Below are 16,096 nucleotides of genomic sequence, written 5' to 3'. Positions count from 1 at the left end.
CACAGGGTGGTTGCCTTTACCACAAAGGACTGCCCCCCAAGCCAGCGCGTCGAAATCTAGGGACCACCAGCTGGCATTGGAGGGTGGAGCGAAAAGGACGGCTAGGAAGTTAAAAGGCAGACCTTGAACTAATATAGGCAGGGCCTGGACCGTGGAGTGCCTTATGCGGCATGGTCAGAGCTTTGAAGCGCACTCGCTGGGCAACGGGGAGCCAATGCAAATTGCTTAGCTGCTGCCGTCTGCTCATTCTCCTCGGGATGTTAAACAGGAGCCTGACAACTGCATTTTGAATAATCTGCAGCTTTCCCAGGAGGTACCCCGGGATGCCGATGTGAAGGGCGTTGGCGTAGTCCAGGCACAATAAGATGAGTGCCCTGGCCACAGTCTCCCTAGCAGAGCGGGGGAGTAGGGGAAAAAACTACCTAAAGGCTTTAAGCGTGCCAAAGCAAACCCCTGAGAGTCTCTTATCTGCTCATGAAAGCCCAAGTCGTCCCCGAACCAAATTCCTAAGTTCTTGGTGACACCACTATCCCCACTGGGGCATGGATACCCCAGAGGCCAGAGGGATTCTCTAAGAGCAGGAGGGAATTGGCCATAGAGGAGCACCTCAGATTTCTCTTTGTTGCATTTAAGGCTTTCCTGTGCCAACCAAGAAAATACTGACGACAGGCACCGATGGGCCACGTCGATTTGAAGATCAGAGCCCTTCCAAGTAAAGAGGAGCTGGGTGTCATCGGCATAAGCCATGATTTTGGCACCCAGCTTCTCTGCCAAATAAATCAGGGGTGTTAGGTAGATATTAAAAAGTAGGGGGCTCAGAGTGGACCCCTGAGGAACCCCTGTGGACACTTTACTGGCAGATGAAGAGAAAGGAGGCATCCACACCCGTTGGGAGCGGCTGTCCAAAAAGGATTTAACCCGGTCCCAGGCCATGCCAGTAATGCCAATGTCAGACAAGCGAGAAAGGAGCTGGGGATGGGGTACCGTAACGAAGGCGGCAGAGAGGTCCAACAAAATCAGAGGCACCCTGCCGCCCGCGTCCAGGCACTCCCTGATAGCCTCGGTTATCTCCACCAGCGCTGTCTAGGTGCTAAAGGATGTCCTAAACCCGGATTGAGCCGGGTGGAGAGCACCAGAAGATTCCACAAATCCCTCCAGCTGTCTAAAGGCCACCTTTTCGCACACCTTAGCTAAGGCTGGAAGAAGGGAGATGGGGCGATAGTTGGAAAGGTGAGTGGGATCAGCTGAAGGCTTCTTGAGGAGAGTGAGGAGTTCGGCATGTTTCCTTTGCAGGGGCACTCTACCAGATTGAAGTGAGCCATTAACAAGCACCACTACCTCAGGAGAGACTATCTCCGCCACCCCACCCAGGACCCTCGCAGGGCAGGGGTCCGCAGGCAAGCCTGAGTTCAATGATTTCAGAATGGCTTAAACATCGCTCACTTCTGCTGGTATGAAGTGCGAGAAGAGCTGGCTAGGTGCATTAATGCACGGGGTGGGGGGCACATGTGAAGAACATTGCGCAAGAGGGGTGGTCCTAAGACTATCTTGTACCTTTTGGATCTTAGCAATGAAGAAGGTGGATAAAACGGCGCACCATTGAGAGGATATAGGGGGGGTGGATAGTTCAGCAGCAGGTGACAGGAAGCTACGGACAATGGCAAAAATGTCTTTGCTGTTATTATTGGCTTTAGATATTCTTTCTGCAAAGAAGTTGCCTTTAGCTTCTTTAATGGCTGCGTAGTACTCCCTCTGGGCGGTGCGAAGTGCCACCTTGGCGCGAGGACAGTACTCCTGACGCCAGCCCCGCTCTAATTTTATACATCCCAGCTTCAGTGCTTTTAAGGAATCGGTGAACCACGGTTTAGAGGGAGCGCCACGCGGTATACCTCTCGAGGAGGACTGAGGGAGAGAGTTGACGGCCTGGCTAATCCAGTCTCTCCACAGCTCCATCGAGATTATGGGCTTCATCTGGGAGCGATAGAGACAGAACTCTGGACAAGGCCGGGATATTGATCTTCTTCGCGGGCTGTCCCGGTGCCTGGCCGGAGAGTGGGGAGGAGCTACCAATGTCCCAAGAAAAGCTGATCAGAAAAGGGTCCGACCAAGTGACAGGCCGGGGAACCAGCCCGTTGAGCTCAAAGTTGGAGCATACTATATCTAATAAGTGACCACATTTGTGAGTAGAGCCACGGACCCGCTGGGTCAGATTGCATAGGTCCAACAGGTCTCTTGTCCCTGGAGCCAATAAGTTCTCCAAATGAATATTAAAGTCACCTAGCAGCAAATACTTGGAGAACCGGAGCGCACGCGGGGCAATGACCTCATCAAGAGATTTGAGGAAGGTTCCCGGCGGGACTGGGCACTACTAGAGTGGTGGTAGCCTGTTGGGCTTTTTTACGTTTTTTCGAGACAAAGTTAATAATGAATTCCCGAGCTGAGGCCTTGAAGGCATCCCAGACCACATAAAAAGGTAAATCCTCCATTTGATTAAAAAGAAAATACTCATTGAAGAAAGAAATAAAAGACAATGTAAATACTGGATCAAAAAGAAGAGTGTTGTTAAAGCGCCATTTACTTGAGGTTGGAGGTGGCTGCAAGACATCAAGACAAATGGTTACAGGAGCGTGGTCTGATATTAAGATTGAGCCAATATCTGTACCCACTAAAGATTGAGTAAAATTATGAGAAAGGAAAAGATAATCTAAGCGTGACTGAGTGTGATGCACTGGTGTGTAAAAAGAATATTCTCTGAGTGTGGGATTACACAACCTCCAAGCGTTTATAAGTTTGTGTTGTCTAATCATTTGTGTGAAGGATTTGTGAGATCTATGAGGAACAAAAGGGGCTGAGGAGTTCCAGTCAATAAAGGGATCAAAGATTCCGTTGCAGTCCCCTGCAAGGAGAAAATTATTGTCATAATACAGTGTAATGTGTTGGGAGAGGGAGGTCCAAAAAGAAGAATCACCAACTGTGGTTGCATAAACATTCAATAAAGAAAGTGAGACATTATCCACCAAAAGTTTTACAAGCACCCATCTTCCTGTTGGATCAGCACACTGTGAGTATTTTATTTGAAAGGGATTTTTTAAACAGAAGAAGGACACCATTACGCTTCCCATCACCCGGGGAAAAAAGAACCTCTCCCACCCAGCCTCTTTTTAACTTTGCAGATTCATCAGCTGATAAATGAGATTCCTGTTGAGATGCAAAATCTGTTCCTAGCTTAGATAAATGAGTCAAAACTCTCTGTCGCTTTATAGGTGAATAACCTCTGACATTCCAAGATATAATTATTTTTTTAAAATATATTTTTATTGGTTTTCTTAACAGGATACAGGTAAACATATAACAATTAAAGCAATTAGAGCGATTCGCTGTTTCATTTGGTATACATAAATTACATGAAAGCGTTTTGTATATGGTTGGTGGATGACCGTCAGAATGTCCCGATGGGCTAGCAGTCTTTATGGCTTGGTTGCAAAGGACCCCTTATCTTCCCGTCCTGTGCCTAGTTTTAACATATAACATATACATATAACATACAGGTGTTTGGCAGCTGGTTGTGGATCAACGTCAAACACTGTGGATGGTTATCGCTATTTCGCTGTCTAGGGTGGTTTGTACGGGTCTAGGAATCTATCTAATGATGACCACATCTCTCTGTTAGGCTTTCTCCAAGGTGTGTGTCTTAGTGCAGTGCTGTCGGCTCCTCTTAAGTACGTTACCCAGTTTAGCCACCCCTTGAAAGTGGCCTTGGTGGTATCTTTCCAGTTGGCTAGCACTGTCTTTGTTGCACTAGTTAGGAGGAAGTCGAGATGGTTTCTGTCTTGTTGTGAGGTAACGTCCGTATTGAAGTGTGCTGTGGTTAAAGTGCCAAACTCTTGTTTCTGGGTGCAGCCTAGGGCCTTGTTAGTAAAGTCGAACACCTTCTCCCAAAATTTCTTGACCTTGCTGCAATAGAAGATTAGGTGGGCTAGGTCCCCTATTTCTCTCTTACAGTTCCAGCAGTGGCTGTCCTCTCTAAGACCTAGTTTCGCCAATGGAACCGGAGTCCAGTATGCTTGATGCAGCAGCCAGAATTTTGTTTGAGCTAGTACCGGAGATATCATGTTACATGTCGGGGATAACCACATGGTGTGTAATTCTTGTTCTGTGAGTTTCGAGCCTGTCTGTGTTTCCCAGTAGATTGTGTTTTTAGCGTTGAGTTTTGAGGATGTAGGGCGGAGGAGTTTGTATAGGTGTGATACTTGGTGGCCGGTCTTGTTTATGTTTTCCATGTATTGGAATATTGAGGGAGTCTGCTTGTTTAGTTTCGCTTTTGTGATGGCCGATTTAATGGCCAGGAAGTTGTATAGTTCTAAGTCTGGGAAGGGTGTACCTTTCCTTCATGATGTTGAAAGTGAGGGGTGTGCCCTTCTCCTCCAGCTGAGCTGGGTGAGAGAGGCCTAGTTGTTTCCAAGTTGTTATTCCTAGAGGTCTGCCTCTGTATTTGATTTTGGGGTTTGCCCAGAGTGCTACCCACTTAGAGTTTTTGATGCTTAGCTCTAACTTTTGGTCTACTTTGAGAAGGGCATGCTTTGTTATCTTGAATATTGGGTTCCCTTTTAGTGACTGTTTGTTGGTGGTGAGGAGGGTTAGAGGGTCCGTGTTGTCGAGGATGGCTCTCTCTAGTGATAGCCAAGTAGGAGTGTATTTCTGATTTTGGAGTACCCAGTGCATCCCCTGTCTGGCCACAAAGGCTGTCTTGAATGTTCTCAGGTCTGCTACATTGAGGCCCCCTTGTTCTTTCCTCAATCTTAGTTTCAGGAGGGCTATTCTCGGCTTTTTGTCTCTCCAGATGAATTTGTTACGTGTTTGGTCTATTTTCTTGTGGAAATCGTCTGTTATTGCTAGGGGAAGCATGCTGACCAGATAGATAACTATTGGGGTGACCATCCTTTTAACTGTTTCTATTGTTCCCCACCAGGTGATAAACTTGGGTGACCAGTTCTCCAGCAGTCCTTTTATCTTATTTAGGATATTTTTCTCATTTTGTTCGAGGGTGATTCTTAGGTTTCTCCCGAAATTGATTCCTAGGTATTTGACCAATCCCGTTTGCCAGGCTAGCCCTGAGTCTACTAGTACTTCTTTAGTTGTGTGTACGTTCAGTGGCATTCACTTTGACTTCCCTCTGTTTAGTTTGTAACCGGAGTGAGATGCGTAGGTGTCAATGGTGCGCATGAAAGCTGATCCGGATCTTCTGTAGTCATCCGCTAGGCAGGTAGCTTAGCTGTGGCATTGTTCATGGTTATACCTGCTATGTTCTTATTTGCTATGATGTCCCTGGTCAGTGGTTCTAGTGCTAATAGGAACAACAGTGGGGATAGTGGGCAGCCTTGTCTGGTCCCTCTTTGGAGGTGAAAAGGGGTTGAGGTCGTTCCGTTGATAGCGATTTGTGCTTTGGGATTTTTGTAAAGGGCCATGACATTCCTTGTGAAATGGTCTCCCAGGTTGTATGCCTTTATGCATTTCTCTAGGAAGTGATACTCTGTCGAAGGCCTTTTCTGCATCCAGCGTGATTGTGACTGCCGAGTTGTATGAATTCGAGCAGTGTTCGATGACTAGACAGAGTTCTAAAGTCCTTCGCTTCATCATGCAGAGGGACTTATCTGCATGTTCCTTCTACAGTGGTCCCCGGCAATAAAGTGGGTTTGGAAATCTAATTCTCTTTGTTTGCTAGACATCTTGACAGATCCATGTCTGCCAAGAAATATTTCTTCCCAGTTTATTTCCGAATTATTCATCCTATGCGAAGAAGATTTGCTAGAATCAGGAGGTCAGATGCGCTTTCGGATTTTATAGATTTTTTCTTTATTAGGAATTATGAAGACAAAACAAAGTACTTGTGAAGTAATATAGCCTACATCCTGGAGTAATATAGCCTACATCCTGGAGTCCGGCTCAAAGCAATAAACAACCAACATCCCCACCCTCCTTCCCCCACCCCCACCCCGGATTATATGGTGCTCGGATGGGGATTGTATGATGTGTAGTGAAGCCTCTTTCATTCACTAGAGAGAATGTAAGAAAAGGAGCACACCGTCCTTGTCTGTGTGGGTCAGTGTCCTAGTTCGCTTTTCCATACCCATTAGTTCCCATAGGCGATGTTTATGCTCGGGAATGTGTCTGTTCCCTAGTGTGATAATATTGTTTGAGCAGCGCATAGAAGGAGCCCAGTCTGCCTGCCTTTAAGTGTCTGAAGTGATTAGGCCAGTTTGTTCAGGATGCCCACTATGGTGAATGCTTAGAAGTGTGGGATTTACAGGTTAGTTATTGCCTGTAAGTCATCAAGGACTTCATCCCAATATCGTGTCAGCTTAGGGCAATGCCAGAGTAATGGACAAGCGTGCTTGTGTTGCTTCATTTTGTCCAGCAAAGATCCGATCTTTACGGGAACATTTATGTATTCTATTTGGGGGTGTAATACTAATACATAACTGCATTTACCTTTTTTTTCTCTTCTTGCTATTGAGAGTGCTGACGTACTGGCTTTGTGGAATATATCCTCTCATTCTTTGTCTGTCAACTCCCGTTCTTATTCCCTCCCCCAACTCTTTTAACATGTAGTTTTGGTAGTAAGGAGTAGAGCTCTGAGAGCGCACATTTGTTTTAACCAATACCCACCTTTCCTATTTTGTTAAAGGCCTTCTAGAAGGTTTTTTTTTTTTTTTTTTTACTTGTTGGATAACCGGTGTGAACCTGGGCATAGTGTAATCTGTCGCTCTCAGGGAGTCCTAAAACAAATTTTGAGTTCAAACGTATTCACCCTACGCCCCCATCCATATAGTCCCTAACACATTTGCACCCTGCTTGTTGCCACACTTGAAACGGATTACCTGCTGCAGATTGTGTAAAGTCTGGGTTGTCAATAACTGGAGAAAGCGGGAGGCGAAGGTGGTGAAGCCCTTTTTCATTGCCAATGAATCCCACACCAGCGTTCTGGCCATAGTTTCAGGGGGAAAATATAGGCCCCCGTAGGCTATGTTGCTTGGGGTTTCTAAATATTGACCCCTGCAATTTGCTGGTCCATAAAACACCAGTGTTTCTCTGTTTGGTCTCTGGACCACTCTACGATGGGGCAGAGGCACACAGGCTTGTGGTATTGCGCAATGTTGGGTATCCTCAGGCCTCCCACTTGTGGATATTGGTAAGACAATGTGAGGAGCAAACAGGGTTATTTGCCTTCCCAAATAAATAATCATGTTTTTAGTTGAAGTGTTTGTAACCTGCCGGGGGAGGCTGGAGTGGGAGTGTTTGCAGCGTAAAGAGTATCCTCTGGAGGGCTGTCATTTTGAAAACAGCAGTGCGACTAAACCTCGACCAGAATCTCAAGTCATTCCAGACTTGTCAGAGGAGTTCCCGATAATGACTCTTGTCTATGGCCTGTATTGTACCAGCTATTTGATTCTCTGGGTTTCGGATGAAGATGATAGACCATATGTTTAGCTTTATGGAACTCATAGCATCCTGTAGATGAGCTGGGGCTGTAAGACTGAGTTTCTTTGACTTCCGTACATTGAATTTGAAGCTGGAGATTTCCCTAGATGTGTACATTTCTTCCACCACTGCTGGTAAGGAGCGTGTGGGCTCGCTCAGAGTGGGAATTACGCCATCAGCAAATAGGCAGATCTTGTGTACCTCTTTACCAATGGGATGCACGTGATAGAATGATGTACTCTGACCCTCTGTGCTAGAGGCTGCGTATACAGACCAACAAGACTGGAGACGGGGGATATCCTTGGCACGTCCCTTGCTGAATAGTGAAAGGGGCCAAAAGGAACATCGTGGGAACTTGTCTCCATAACTAAATTCCCAAAGGGTTGCCATAAGGTAGAGCCAGTGAACCCTTTTTAAATACTTTCTCCTTGTCAATGGTTAGCAGGAGAGTGCCAAAGGTAGCCCTATGAACCTTATCTAACAGATGATTGAGTCTGGTAGTATGGGGAGGGTTCCAAACATTTCTGGCATAAAGATTATGGGGATACACGAAACTTGATTACTTTTAAGTATGACCTACTGTTGCTGAATTGTGAATGTGATGTTAACCGGTAACAAATTCCGTTTTTCATTGGCAGAAATTCTTAATCAGTAATTGATCATGTGTTGGTATCTGCCTCTGCCAGCCGTTTGTGTGGGATCCTGAGAATTCTTCAGTTGGTAATGATCGATCATGACCCAATTTTGATGCCTTTTCTTTTTTGGTGAAAGAAATGTGTAGCTTTCCCTACAGTCAATAGCATAATTCCTATTAGGCCCGATGGTGTGCGAGTTAAATGGGCAGGAATAGACCAAATAGAATACTCCATGAATGAGTAAATAGGAACTACTTTGATATAACTTACTGCTTAAAGGACGAGGCAACCCCGAACAGGATGCTGTCTGGCTTCAAGCATATTACCTGTTCTATTAACTCCATTGTGACTCTTCGCGAGCAATGATTAGGAGATGGTTTGACTGTTCATGCACCAAGGCTTCCCAGCAATTGAAAGTGGCCTTACACAGCTACCCACCGAATAATACCTTAATTAAGCTCCTTCGCCTTGAATATAGGCGGGCACTTGCAGTAAGAAAGGAGGTGTTACAGGAGGAGGCATGATCTAAACTAACCTTAGCAGCGGAATCCAAAGACCACAAGCTATTATGGGTTATGGTCAATGCTCCTTTTCTAAACAAGCATTTGCAATGTAATAGGGCTTGCATTTTTTTAGAGTTAGAGCTATTGGTGTTGTAATGTATATGTTTTTCATTTATGTGTTTTGGAGTGAAGTGAATGTATGTGATGGCAATTGTGTGTTTTACAATGCATCTAAAGGGACGCAATTGTCCGTGGCGAGATGTGCTAGGCTTAGATTGCAGCTAAACACATTTTGTCTTTCAAGATGCGACAGTCATAGTCCTTAAAATACAGTAGCATGCCTACAACAGTATCAAAATACAACACAGTTCAATACGACCTATTCGGTTTTAAACTAAACCTATGTACTTGTAAAAAAAACATGTTCCTCCCAATGGAGCCTCTTGCACGTGTCCTGCCTGGAGAATCTGTTGAGAAATGGGCACATTTGATGACATTTGATTATTTAGGGCTTTGAGATAATCGATGAACTCAGAGAGGCTTTGCCTAGCCAGTGCTATGCTCAGCTAGGAGCCCTGATGAAGACCTACGGGCAGGTCAGGCAGGTTCGTGTAGACCGGTGTGGCCAGGCACTTTGAGGGCAGTGACCACACCCGGACACACAATACACTGTTACAAGTCACACTACATTAAGCATTTACAAACTTACTAATTTAAACCAACATACATTTCTCAGGCTTAAAAAACACGTACAGGACCGCATACATACAGAATGCATAGCTACTTAGTACGCTTGCATTACACACCATACTAACCCTTGCAACGCAAGGTACCTTGACTCGTGTAGATGCAGCACTGACACAAGCAGGGCAAACTTCCCACCCACTGCCTAACAAAACAGCAGCAGCAGGGGAAGTGTCTGACTCTCAACAGGGTGCACAGAAGGATTAAATACCTGAGTGCAAGATTCTGCCCTAAATAAAAATTGAGCAGAACCAATAAACGAGTGACCGGGTCTTCTTCTTCTTTATAATGACTCTCAACAGGTGCACTACCAATAGAAGCGCTACGTGCTTCTTACTCCTAGAGGACAAGTGCAGCTCAAGCAACAGTGCAAACTTCCCTTACAGTTCTGTGACAGCGAGACACTACGCAGCAATTTCGAATGAAAAGACTAATAGCCCACTTAGATGACGGAATAAGGGTAGAGCGAATAGGATTGTCAAAAATATAACAACAATAAACATACAACTAATGCACACTCTGGGGCGATTCACTCGGGCTCCCCTTACTCCTCAGATCCCTCCCCTCCGGTTGTAAGGCACCTGCCGCAGGTACTGCAGTGCCCGCTCAGTGCTCGCCGCCTCTAGCGTGCCCTGGGCCTTACCCCCAAAGAACTTCTCAAGGAATCGCAACAGCTCCGAGGGCTGCGCCTCTAGCAGCTGCCCCAGCGCGGGTGCCCGGGCAAGAACCTGCTCGGCCATGGGCCCTGCACCGTCACTGCTTGCCGTCATTGACTCAACAGCAACCGGAGTCACAGAGGTAACAAGAAAAGCCATAACTCCCTGCAGTTTTTGCTCAAGCAGTGAGGTTAGTGACCTAGAAGTATGTGTGGGGAGGGGCTGCTGGGGCCACCTTCCATTAGATATTACCTTGGACGAAGTCACCTGAGCTTGGCATGACCGTGCCAGTGGTAGGGCCCTGGGCCAGATGGGGTGCCCCTGGATGCTTTTAAATCAGCTGTAGGAATATGGGGCCTCATCCTGAAGAGGGTGTTTAATGCAGCAGCTGTAGTGCAATACCTATTTCCTGAGCTAGTTCAATAGTTATACCCATATATAACAACAGTGATAAATCAAAGATCGTCCAATCTCAATCTCTCTTTTAGACTCATCAGTCAAAGTGATGAGCAGGATCCTACTTATGAGATTGGAGGAGTGGGTGCAGGAATCTTCTGTTCTATCCATAGCTCAGTTTGGTTTTAGACAGTTATAGGTACTATTGAGCAGTGTGTTCATTTAGACCTCCTAATTGGGAAATATACTAGAGCTAAATCAGGATCTTTATTCCTCTGTTTTGCTGACTCAAGCAGTGCTTTTGACCTTGTTGACCATGCACTCCTGTGGTCATCACTGCTTCCCCTTGGTGCTCTTAAGGGCATTATTAGTTTTCTGGCACGTATGTATGAAAACCTATCAAGCAAAGTTTGTTATGCTCCACAGGGGGAATATTCCCCTTCTTTTAAAGTAGGGAGAAGACTCCAACAGGGTTGTGTTTTGGCCCCTTTGCTTTTTTCTATTTTTATCAATGGGATGGATAGTGCTTGGCAGTCCATACAAGCTGATGCTGCTTGTGCCACTGGGCACCTTATACCAGTGTTAATTTATGCTGATGATGCTGTTTTGCTATCTAGGTCCCCGATTAGCCTGCAGAGATTGATGAATGCTATTAGGGACTTTATGGCTTCCAAAAAATGATAATTAATTAAACGAAAACGTTTACATAATTTGTGATCACAACCCAACTAAACGCAGACCCTTTCTCTTTGATAACACTGTAATTTCTAGAGTTAACTATTTTTATTACCTAGGAGTCTTACTCACGAGTACTGGCTCCTGGACTCAACAGATCTTAAAGGATAAAGAAAAGATGAGCAGAAACTCTCATGTCATTTTTAGGTTCTCCTCTAAATTGGGTTGTCGACCCATTAAGTAGATGGCACCCATGGAGCTGGCTTTTAAGGCTATGTTCTTTGTAAGCCATTAAAAGTAGAGGAAATCATTTTCTAAAATGTTTACCAGCTTCCGCCTCAACCATGCTCGCTTATCGTGAGGTGGGCCTACACTATCTGTAGCATCTAATTCTGGTAAGACCGCTAATACTTAGGTTTTCCATTTGGTCAAAAGAAGAAACCAGCTGTACCAAATCTAATATATCAGATTGTCTAGCCCTGGATAACATCTTGCGTATCCCCTGGTTAGCATGCATATATTCTTCTTTTAGCTCTCTACTTAAACTGTCAGTGTGGAACCCGTCCAAGTGTTATCCCTTTCTAAGAAAGGCATTAAAGACACCTTTATACAACATATAACTGAATGGCAGGTGGGCATTGAGTATACAAGACCGACAGTCACATTTTAGTTATCCCTTGGGTTTGAGGAGGGCTATCCGAATTATCTGACTTGTATTACTAATACCCAGCATCGTTTTGTTTTGACCAGGTTTAGGTTTGGAAGTGTGCACTATTTGGTTTCTTTCCCTATTGTGAGGTCTTGCCCTTTAACGTTGACATTTTATTCTTGTATTGGTTCAAGCAAACAAAGCATGCTGCACTTAGTTGTTTTGTGATAAATATCTTCAGTACAGGGACTCTTATCTTAAACCCTTGTTTGTTGCACAGAATATTAGATCTCACAAAGATGTTTTTAAGTTTCTACTTCCATTGAATGACCATCAAGTATGTTTTAATGTTGCTCTATATACCTTGAACGCCATGGATTTAAGGAAAAGTGTTATGTTTAAGATTCCTTGTGGTTTGTATTTTAATGGATTTATACCACTTAATTAGATAAATTAACTGGCCGTATAAAGATCTTGACCCAAACCGAGTCTGGCAGTAATGTGGGAGCATTGTTGCTCTGGAATGAACCCAATTGGTTGGGGTCAATCAGGTCCTGCATGTAGGGCTTGAGTCGTAACACTAGGATGCTCGTGAACAGTTTGGTATCAACATTGATAATCAAGATGGGCCATTATGAGCCACATTGTGAAGGATCTTTACCCTGTTTCCGTATCAATGTGATTGTGGTGGTGACCATGGTAGAGGTCACAGAGCCCCCCAATAAGGAGGATTTATAAGGTCAGTGAGGATTGGAGCCAGGGTATGGCAAAATGTATTGTAGAAATAGGGTGAGTACCCATTCTTCCTGGGGCCTTATGAAGTTTCAGTTTAGCTATAGCGGAAATTAATTCCTCCTTTGTAATCAATTCATTTGAGTACATTTGAATTGTTGTTAGCTTAGGTAAATTAGCTTGTCCAGGGTAATTGGTTATACAGTTGTCTGGAAGGGTCTGCAACCAATAAAGGGTTTTGTAAGGTCTTAGAAATCTGCTGCTATGAGATCGTTTCCTTTAATTCTATGACTCGTATTAGTTTTCAGATAATTGATCCTATCCTTGTTAATCTTCCCTCAGAGTTTTTGCGCTAGGAGCCTTCCCACCTTGTTCCCCCCCAGGTAGTATTTGTGTTGCAACTGGACCGATGCCTATTCTGCCCTTCCTTGATCTAGAAATCTCTATTGTGCATAGGCTGACTTTAGGGATCGCCAGATTCTAGGGGCACTGGTATGCTTATATATGTTCTCTTTGAATGCCAGCTAAAGTTAGGAATGCTAGTCTCTCTGTTACTTATTTTCATTGGCCGTTATAGCTGTCAACTGCCCTGAAGCACAGCTTTTAAAGTGTTGGACAGTGTGACACAAGATAACTCTTTTTGTTTTTTTACTGATATAAATAGTGTGATTGCAGTTTTAATTGTTTTATTGTAATCCTTCCCTTGGAGAGCAATTCTCAGCCTCCAGGAGCCCAACTTCCTTTCAAGTTCTAAAGGCAATGTCTCTAGAGATTTGTACATGATCAGACATTGGAATTGGGAGTAGATCCATGGTTACTCTACCCTCCAGTAGTGTCCCCAAAAAGTGTCTGAGTCAGGTATATGTCTTATGAGATGCCGAATGACAGGTGTAATCTGAACCAGTGGGATTGAATTTATTCCAGATATCTATCAGGCCAACATGTTTCATTCATTCCATTCTCTTTGCTGTAAGAGCACCTGATTATCCATATCTCTGGCCTGGCCTTTCATGCTCATTATTCATCGAACCCTCCGATTAACACCTCCCTATCCAGGGTCGGTCTCTACGTCTGGAAAACAGCCCATCTTTTGACAAGTGAGGCATTATCGGCACAGGGATCCGCTCTTTTCACAAGGTCTTGCAGAGGAAGATGGAGCACAGCTCATCTGCACCCTTGTGCTACAGCCGAAGAAGGTTGGTAATCAGGCTGCACCCCCCTCACCAATCCATCCAGTCCCCCTCACCAGTACATTGCATTCCTGTGGTAGGCCGATACTCCGCTTACTGGCTCCTTAGCCACAAGACTATTTTTAGCTCTGCAGGTGAGCTTACACTGTAGCAGCTATCCTGTGTGTTTGCGATACAAACAAAATGGTCCTAACAGCAAAGTTCCAAAGTAAAAACGAGTATATGTCCTGAATTAACGTTTCTCAATCATACCACATTGGTTAATAAAGGAAAGAGAAAGCAAATAATCCAACACAAGAGGCAGAATGTATACAAAACAATTTCAAATTCTATTCAACAATTAGTAATATATACACTTCTTTTTTATGCAAAGTTTGCTCCATTTTAAGCATAAAAAGTGCTCATAGTAGTGCTTGTGTATAGGTGATGAAAGGTAAAGAAGAATCTAATTGAATGACAAAATTCAATAAAAGAATCAGCAGCGCTGTCAGACTATTGCAGAACTCCTTTCTGAAGTCATGTTATATGATCACGTTTTTATCCATGAAAAAGAGGTGGCTGTCTTAGTCTGCTCACTTCCTCTGTTTGGATATTGCTATTCAATCCAGGCTGAAAATAATGCCCACGTTTTGACCCAAAATGGAAGAGGCCAGTTAGAACCATTACCTTTGGGTCTTCATTAGAACGGGAAAGAAGATAGGTGCAACCTGTGAAAGGGGAGGGTTTCTTAAAAAAAATTGAAACAGCAAATCAAGGGTGATGGATTAGAAAAATGATGTGTGTCTCTCCTAAACATACAGTGTGAGAAGCTGGCTTGGTATATAGTGGACACTTATGTAAGTGAGCATCTGGCACCAATCCAGGCAACCCTTAAGGGGATTTTAATAGTCTTAGACAACATTAGAAAGCTCTCAGAGTGGTAGCTGTGGAGAGCAGCCTTCAGGAAAAGAACCACACAGTGTATTGATAAAAAATATGTATTTATTATAAGATGCTCACAAACACATACAGATATCTCCTAGCCGGAAATATACACAATGCACGCAATACTTTTCAATAGAAACAGGTAAGTAGCACTAAGTACACAGTAGTCACCAGGGGGAGACCAAACCATATACGAAAATAGTGGAATGCGAACCACGACTCTAGTCAAGACTATACCCAGAAGACGTAGAAGTGCTGGAGACCCAAGTAAGCACACAAGGTAAGTAACCAGGAACCCCACAGAGGCCACGTGCAGAGTGCGAATACAACTGGGGGCTCAATACAAGTCAATGGGTAAGTCACAATTACAATTTTAACAAAAAAGGGCCCGTCCCAGTGGACCCTGACAAAACCCTGTGGAAGACCGAATGTTGGAGAGCTACCCCACCCATGGATACCCTTGGAACCAGGATACATACACCAGGTGCATAGGTTTGTAGTGGCATCGGAAACCGCAGTCGAGTCCAGTGGAGGACTTCAGGAAGATGCCGCTGCTGAAGAAGGAAAAGTGTCTGGTGGAACCCAAAGGTGGATTCAGGAGGAGAAGTACCTGCAAGCAGAGGGGACAGAGTCTAGGCCACTCAGGAGTGACCAGGAGGCACGGACGTCGAAACCCACTGATATCGAGTGTTGCAGGAGTGATGACGGTGACCTTGGGGCTGCAGCTGTGAGGACCAAGGGAGGCTGTGGAAGACTAGGAGCCCTTCACGAGTTGTTCCACGTCGGATGTCGAGTAGAGGGGTCGGTGTTCGTGAAGAGCACCAACAAGCCTTGGCAACGGCAAACAATGTGAAAAGTAAAGAGATGGGGGGGGAGAGGCAGACCATCAGGGGGACTAACGATTTGGATAGGAGCCCATTTGGGTTGCAGTGAAAGGGTTATGGATATGGCATCAGAGGATGTGCAATGTGGGGTCTTAGAATGGCAGAATGGCTCCAGACTCGCCTTGGTCAACATTTACTCTAGACCTGTGAGTGTTACACCCGAGTCTGGAGCCATTGATGAGCTCTCCTCCTTCCTAAGTGAGATTCCTAAGGGAGTCACGCTCGTGGTAGGGGGAGACCTCAACTCCCACTTTGAACCCCTTGAGGGTCTGCTGGATGGTGTAAACCAGGAGGAGGATGATGTCTGTAAAATCCCACAAGTGGCGGGCCCCTCGGTAAGGTCATGGGCACCACTGGCCGTACAAATTACGACCCTGACGCTGAATCACTTAATCAGGGCATGTAACGGCCGTGTAAAGTCGGATATCCCCCCATGTGTACTTTCAACAAACCTGGGAGGGAGGCGCGCCTCGACTATATCTTTGTTGAGTGCAGTGCCTGGCATAGGGTATTAGATTTCAGGGTGGTACCCAGGGGTGAGAGTGTCCACAACGCTTTGATCTTAGACTTTTCCTCGCCCGGTATTTCTAAGGGCAGTTCAGCCCTAGAGTCCGGACCAGTTAATAGGG

General features: G+C 45.0%; 1 protein-coding gene across 3 annotated transcripts in view; it reads left to right on the top strand.

Annotated features, from left to right (window-relative positions):
- The window catches only part of MARK4 (microtubule affinity regulating kinase 4), a 608,126-nt gene that overhangs the window by 285,720 nt on the left and 306,310 nt on the right, over window positions 1-16,096 (top strand). The window lies entirely within an intron of this gene.

Source organism: Lissotriton vulgaris, chromosome 9 (genome assembly GCF_964263255.1).
Source record: "Lissotriton vulgaris chromosome 9, aLisVul1.2, whole genome shotgun sequence".
Taxonomy (NCBI): domain Eukaryota; kingdom Metazoa; phylum Chordata; class Amphibia; order Caudata; family Salamandridae; genus Lissotriton; species Lissotriton vulgaris.
The sequence above is the reverse complement of the archived record's forward strand: the minus strand, read 5'-3'. Positions and strand labels throughout refer to the sequence as shown.